Genomic DNA, 7,736 nt, shown 5'->3' on the forward strand with positions numbered 1-7,736 from the left:
TGACTGGGTTGTTCAAGTATAGCCCAACCTTAAGGCAGAAACATCAGCAGAAGTTGAGGCATTTACGCATGCATAACTCCATCTCTTCTTTCCAATCTTTACGTCAGTGCTCCTTCCTCCTGCAGTTTCTCCATGCCACACCTTACTCCCCAGGGAGCATGCTCAGACACCCACAGAGAGTTCCCTCAAGTCTCTCTTGCGTATGACGGAGGTGAAAAGTGAGATGTCAGATACCCTGTCACTGGCCAAAGTAATCACACAACTTCTCCTTGCTTTAGAAGAAACTAAAAGCAGTGTGTGTGTGCGTCTGTGTGTGTGTGTGCGTGCATGAACAGCTCTATCAGCCATTTATCTTCTGTTGCGAGCCAGTGTGTCAGCAGAGCTTAGCTGACCTAGAAACCCTGCAAGCATCACCACAAGGGGCAAAGCACAAGCAAAGGGTCAGCGACACTGGTGACATGTGCTGCACAAAGATCTTCTGCTTACATAAGGTTCAGGAAAACTGATCTATGACTGCATGGTATAACTGCACAGCTCCCACAAACTCACTGACGGACACCCATGATTCTTTACAGACTTGGCTCTAGAGAGAAGGGTGAGGACAGAGCTCTTGCAGTGGATGAGTAATATTTATTCTTTCTACTGTGGAGGCTAAGAGGTTCTTTGGATGGGATAATTATGTGTAAGATATGTAAAGCTGTCTGATCCTGAAATGCTCGAAGATAATGATTATAAACTGGGATTATAAAATAGCTATAATAATAAAGCCATTGTGCTTCAGTGGCATGCACAGACAAGGGCTTTTTAAGAGTTCGTCACATTACACAAGCGCAATACACTGGGTTTGAATAGAGCCAGGGACCCCTGTCACATGTCATCCTCCTCCTCATTGTCTCCACTGTGAACTCTCTAACAAAGGTAGGTGGGTTCAGGGACCTGTTCCCAAGGGAGGGTTTTTCCTCCTATTACATAAAACTCATTTCTTGTAAGCCAGCCAATTCCTTAATGGACATCACTGTTGTAATTGTGCTTCAGAGTGAAACATTATAACCCAAACCTTGAACATATAAAATGATTTCTTTTAGTTCAGAAATATTGGAATGTTTGTTTGAATTCAGATAGTGTATACACTACAACTAGACTATTACATTTGTATTTTCTTTACTCAGTTTGGGCACACTATACGAGGATATTCAGACTAAACATTCTCATGTGGAGATATGTGGAAATACACATTCTTCTGAAGGTAATGAAAAGGTCTGATCACTATAGATGCTTCCAGTGAAGCCTGGGGTCCCTTTTAATGTCGGTACTTTTCATAATGAGGCGCTGAACATTATCGCACTCATTAAGAAAGAGATTTGAGACTCTGTAATTTAAACCAGAGAGACACTGTGTCTATGCACAACATGTACTGTGTTACTGATATGTTTACACATGTGCTGTTATATCTCTATGTACTCTACAGGCATCAGAGAATACTCAATGACTCAATCCTATAAATATATTTCCTCCATCAGTCTTCACAGATTTTCCAGGTAAACTAAATACATTTTGGAGCTACTTTACCAAAAACTAAGGCTGTCCCGATCAAGTTTTTTTGCCCTGATCCCATTTCGGGATATTTGATATAGAATAGGTCCCATCTGCCAATAGTCCTGAACCGATACTTCTGTTTTCCTAGATAATACAGCTTCACAGTGCACACTACCCTGCGTCCAAGCTGTTCCTTAATGGTTTATTAATTTTACAAAATAAAGTTTAAAATAACAAACCTGCTCTATACTTTTTTCGGCCTTCTCGCTGTCTCGAGAGAATTTCTCTCTTTTATAAGTGTCCTCCAGTGTATGCATGGGCTGATTATGAGACAATGGGCCTGTTAAGATATGCAAAAGGTCCTACCACATCTCCTACACACGAGACACAGATTTCGTCACTGTTTTGCCTCTTTTTATGTTTGTTTTTTATTTCTCTTTGTGGCTGTTTTGCATCTTTTTGTGGTTTGTGGTCTCTTTGAGTTAATTTTGTGTCTTTTTGTGTCTCTGTGTGGTTTATCTATGTAAATGATCTTCACAGATTTTAATTTTCTCCTCGTCTTTTATGTAATCTCATGCGTCAGACAAGTTATATCAGAAGGACTTGTATTGTTTGTGTGGTTTGACCTGAATAACAAAATGCTGGTTTACTTCACTGCCAATTTCCTCATGTCAATGATACTGCAGCCGCTAATGAGAACCTAGTCTAATTATCCAAAACATTTCATGCTTTAGTAGCTGGAGACTAATGGAAACTAAATAAAGTTTGAGTAATTATGGTAATTACATGGTATATAAAATGACAACAACAGGTTAAGAGTTTGACCCTCAAACTGCCTGAACTGCCCATTCAGTGATCCATCCATAAGCATATGTTGCTTTGGTGCAGCCTGTGCTTGAGTCACCTGAATGAACTCTATTCTGTTGAGTGTTTTTTTCTGTCATCCGTACATCCTTTGCACGGATTACATTATTATATTGCTGTTATTGGCTTTTTACCTGCGGGGGCCTTTGTTTTGTTTGCAGTGGCATGGTTAGTGTGGCTGTCACACGTCTCAACCACTGTCTGTCTCTCTCTCCCCTCTGCACCATAAATGACAGCAAAATTCAAAACAAGAGGGTAGAGAGAGACAGACAGTTGTTGAGACGTGCGACAACCACAGTCTGTCTCTGTCTCCCCTCTACACCATAAATGACAGCAAAATTCAAAACAAGGGGACATCCTACCTAAAACTGTAACTTTGAACATGCCTTATGTTGCTCCAAATGTGTTAATAACAAACTTAAACTCACACCTGGATACATGCAGCACACAGCACAAAGGCTTTTTAGACTGGCAGAGTAGCAGTGGAGCTGCAGGTGTTACATGATAGGGTGTCTCTGTGTTGGCCTCCCCAGGGCCTGAGCACTTCACTTATTCATCCTAACCCTTTCACCTAGTGTTCTGAGACACGAGAACGCGGTAATGTTACACTACGCAACCTCTGATGTGTGATGGCTCAGTGACTCCAGCAGGCCACTTAACACCGCAGAGCACCTCGCACGGTCAATATGCCCGTATACTACTACGTGAGTGTACGTCTGTCAGCGAGACAAAGATGGAACGAGTTCAGAGAGATAATAATACCGACCTGATGGGCTGCTTTTGAGGCTCCTGAGAGAAACGGTAAGAATAGAGTAAAATGATCTCATCTCACGCTGACCTCAACTATTTTCCGTCACGTGCAACAGACGAGAGGAGCTTGAGGGTGTGACAATTATCCTGATAACTGGGGCATCACTGTTGTCAATTGGTGGTCTTTGCAGAGGATAGTCATTTCAAAAGAAATGGATCAAGATCTAGTCCACACTCAAAATGGAGCAGGAACTTTAGTTTATATTTTGCCAGTTTAAAAATAAAAGCATAAAATGACTGAGATATTAATAAAACATTTGAACCAGAAGGCTTAAAATTAACTAATTAACTATTTCAGTCTATTGCCTGATGGTGTGTTTCATTGCATGTGTTGCTGCCTGTTGCCGCAGTGTAGTCAAGTACTTTTTTGGCACACTTTGGCCAAACTGAAAAACATTTGCAAGTGCTCTCCAGTTTGCTTCTTTCTCTCTTGTCCTGAGGCCAAACATAACTGAGCCCACTCTCTCCTGCTTTCTCTGGCGCAACAAACTGTCTGATCTGTGTAAACAGCGGCCGGGCCGGTGAATACATGACATTAGGACTACATAAACACACACAGGGAGGGGGATGATTGGTAGGCTTGCAAAGAAGTGGTTGCTTCACCTGGTGTTTATAAAACCTCATATCTGCTGAGCTGACAGTCCAACCGCACTTAATGTCACCTGGCAAAGGTGATGCCAAACGTTGACAGTGACTCCCTGCTGGCCACAGGTGTTTAACAGATGACACCCTTGTCTCTGTGAATCCCTGAAGCATCAGAGTTGGAGTATCATTGGGCTTTGGCTGGACCAGGTTCCCTATCATCAGAGGGCTTATAGGAATCATCAACCGTTTATCTGTGTTCTGTCAAACTTATGCAGCACTGTGAGGGCTTAGAAAATGATCGTCTTTTTGCTGGAGTCAGTGCTGAGTAAGACAGTCTCACAAAGATGTGCACATCCACATTGCCGGCACCCTGTGTCCTCCTGATCTGAGCAACAGGAAACGAGGGGAATACGTTGATCCAGGGGTCATGGAAACAATAACCCCTGACTCATCGCAGCAACCCCTAATGCCAGTGCTCTTTAAAGGTCCATTCCCGTGTTATAAATAGAGACTTTCCAGCATCCTGGTCAATGAGAATTCTTGCCCTCATATAGACGGCCTAGTACTGCAAGTCCTTCTCTTCTACTGTGGCATGTGTCTCACTGGATCTTATTACACTGCTGTCCATCAACAACTGTTAAGAGAAGAGAGGAGGGAACGGGAGAGGAAAGACAACCCACTAAATACTTTCTACCAAATAACATCTTCACACGCTCATATTTCCAAGTGCGTAATAGATCGGCTGCTAGACTTGCTGGTTAACATACAAAAGAAAGTTCATACCAAATATCTTGGAATCGTCCCAGCTTTGCAGAGGTGTTTCAGCTGACTGCTTTACACAGGGTGTGGTTTGTACATTAAATTCCTGAAAGGATATTTATAATTCTCAAACTGTATGGTTGACCTGACCAGAAACATAAGAGCTGAACTGTTCTGCAAACAGAACTTGAGTACAGCTTTCCACTTCATTGTTTTGTGCCGACAGGAAACTTTTGAGTTAATTTGTAATTGTAAGCCTGAGTGCACTGAACTTCCTGCTGTTTTCCACATCAATTACATAGCTTGGAAATTTTGGGCATGCTTCCAAAGACACAGGTCAAATGCTGAAATAATGGAAAGAACTGCACTTCACTGATACCTAAACTGAAACTAGGTCCTTCAAGAGAAATTAACGAGAAATCAAAATGAAAAAGGAAACTTGACTGAGTTTATTTTGCCCTGACATACCTGATGGAAAATCTGTATACAGACATCGGATTTCTATTTTTACTTTTGTTGCTGTTTGGGATGACTAGAATATCTAACAGACCACAATGGCTGGAGGAGCACCAAGACCTCAGCATAACATCCCCTGCCTTCTTATCTAACACATATTATGAGATTGAAACAATTATTTTAACAATGGACCAAATGTGCCCATTGTTAAATTTCGCAGCTCTGAAGGATCTCGTAATTTTGCCAAGTGCAATCGATTTGTAAAATAAACCAAATTCATTTGTTTGCCAGACAGGATTTGGGTCAGTACACAGTAAGATAACAGAAAAATGGCTACAGTCAAATCAATAGAAAGCAAACTATAACCCTGACAAAATTCATCAAACGAGGATTTTAGTTTGAGGGATATACTCTTTACCTGTTGCTGTCATTTTATGTACCATGCAATGGCCATAATTACTAAGTTAAGTTAAGTTACTTATAAGTTTACAATAGTCTCCAGCTACGAAAGCAAGAAATGTTTTGGTTAGTAAGGGTAGGTTCTCACTGGCAGCTGCAGGAACATTGACATGAGAAAACTGGCAATGAAATGAACCAGCCTTTTGTTCTGCAGGCATATTTATGCAAAGCAAGTCCTTCTGATATAACTTGTCTGACACATAAGCTTACATAATATACATGATTTTCAGAGATGGAGAGACGATTAAAATCAGTGAAAATCATCTCCATATGATTTTACTATTCAAATATCTAAATACATGGGGAATGGCTTCTTAATTGAGTCACAAATAACACAAAGAAAAGTGTTAGGGAGCTGCTGAGAGCAGAAACGTGAGTAACATTGTAAGCGGTTTGGGACAGGTGGGACTGGAGCAGGTAAAGAGGCCTTGTTCTGTCCTGACATCAGAGGATCAGACTGTTCTTTGTGTATTTGGCATCAGGCCTGTAGCCCACAGAGAGACCACAGTCTGTGCTCGATGACAGCACCTTTGAAAGCAACAATATCTGTCTTTGGTTCTTTTTCTGTGCCCCTCTCTCACTTTCTCTGACTTTAGTGCAGGGTTTTACTCTGGGGCGGCGCCACTCATCCTGTTTCCTACCCAAGTCCAGTGGCCCTTGACTTTGTTAGACCAGTACACCAAAGGCTACAGGAGTGCAATCTGAGGTCTGAAAAGAGGAAGTGCACTTGGGAGGGGGCTGGGTAAATACAGGAAGTGGGCCTGCTTTGAGTATCTGTAGAGCGAAACAAAAGCGCTCATCCTGTTCTGTCTCTGCAGTGCTGACGTCAATATAACTGCTGAGTCTAGAACATCTGAATCTTCTCCATTATTAATCACAATATTGGACAAACAGAGGACTCAACGGCTCAAACAAGTGAACACTTTGGGCCTTTTGCACTGTGCACTGACCCACTAATTAACAATTGCCTGGATTCAATTTAGATGTCCCAGTTGCAGGCTGGCTCATTGGCACTGCTTACTAGGACACTTAAATGGAGCTGAGCTGGAACATCATTAACATAATTAGTTACACCTGCTCTCTACCTGTCAGGACATGCCAACATGTCTGCTGTGAGAAAATCATTCCCTTGTTTTCTCATTCACTAGTCCCTGTTGAATAACCAATCAGTTTACTCCATAGTAAGAAGTACATTAAGATTTCAGACACTCATCAATCATTATGATTTGTGTCACTGCTGACAGGTCGAATGTCACAAGATGTAATTTAGACATAATGCATTGCATTGTAGGACTGATGGGAAGTAGCAGACACACAATGGAGCCTACTTTTCTGTAATTTTTTAAATTATGTAAGTAGTAATTTAGACACAGCCCTATTCCCCATGTTGTTCAGAGATACATTATAAACCAATCAATGTGTGTGTAAAGATGTGGCTTTCATTTGTACTTTGAATTGTATTGATGCTGTATATTTATACAGGTTGGAAAAAGTCATTCTTTCATTCATTACCCGTAACCGCAGTCGTCGGGGATGGGGGTGGGGGCTGGAGCCTATCCCAGATGGCATTTGGCGAGAGGCAGGGTGCACGCTGAACAGGTTGCCACACTATCACAGAAAGGCAACCATTCATGCTCATATTCACAACTACGGGCAATTTAGAGTCACCCATTAACCAAACCTGCATGTCTTTGGACTGTGGGAGGAGGCTGGAGAACCGGGAGAAAACGCAAGCTGACATGGGGAGAACATGCAACGCCACCGTACCACCCACATTGTGCATAGTGTTCTTTGGATTATTATTTTCTTCTTTCCTAGTCTCTCATAATATTTTTTTTTATCTTTAATCTTATTTTGTTATATCCATTCCTCCATTTTCTGTAACCTCTTACCCCATTTAGGGTTGCAGGGGGTGCTGGAGCTGATCCCAGCTTAAGTTTGGCGAGACAGGTCGCCAGACTATCACAGGGCTGACACACAGAATCACACTTATGGGCAATTTAGAGTCAACACTTAACCTAACCTGCATGTCTTTGGACGCCAGAAAACCTGGAGAAAACTTGTGTCGCCAGGGGAGAACATACAGGGCTCTAGTTTCCCGGCGCAGCGCAGGTGGCGCAGGGTGGCGAACCCCGCGCAGAGCTAGTTTCGAGCAGCGCAACCCGAGGCGCGCTCAGTTTGGTAGTTTGGCAGACCGAGGTGCGCTGAGATGGGTGTGGCGGCGCAGCAGGGGGCGGTGTCGACAGATCCAGCTTGGCGCAGTGACA

This window comes from Epinephelus moara, chromosome 24 (assembly GCF_006386435.1).
Source record: "Epinephelus moara isolate mb chromosome 24, YSFRI_EMoa_1.0, whole genome shotgun sequence".
Classification (NCBI taxonomy): Eukaryota; Metazoa; Chordata; class Actinopteri; order Perciformes; family Serranidae; genus Epinephelus; species Epinephelus moara.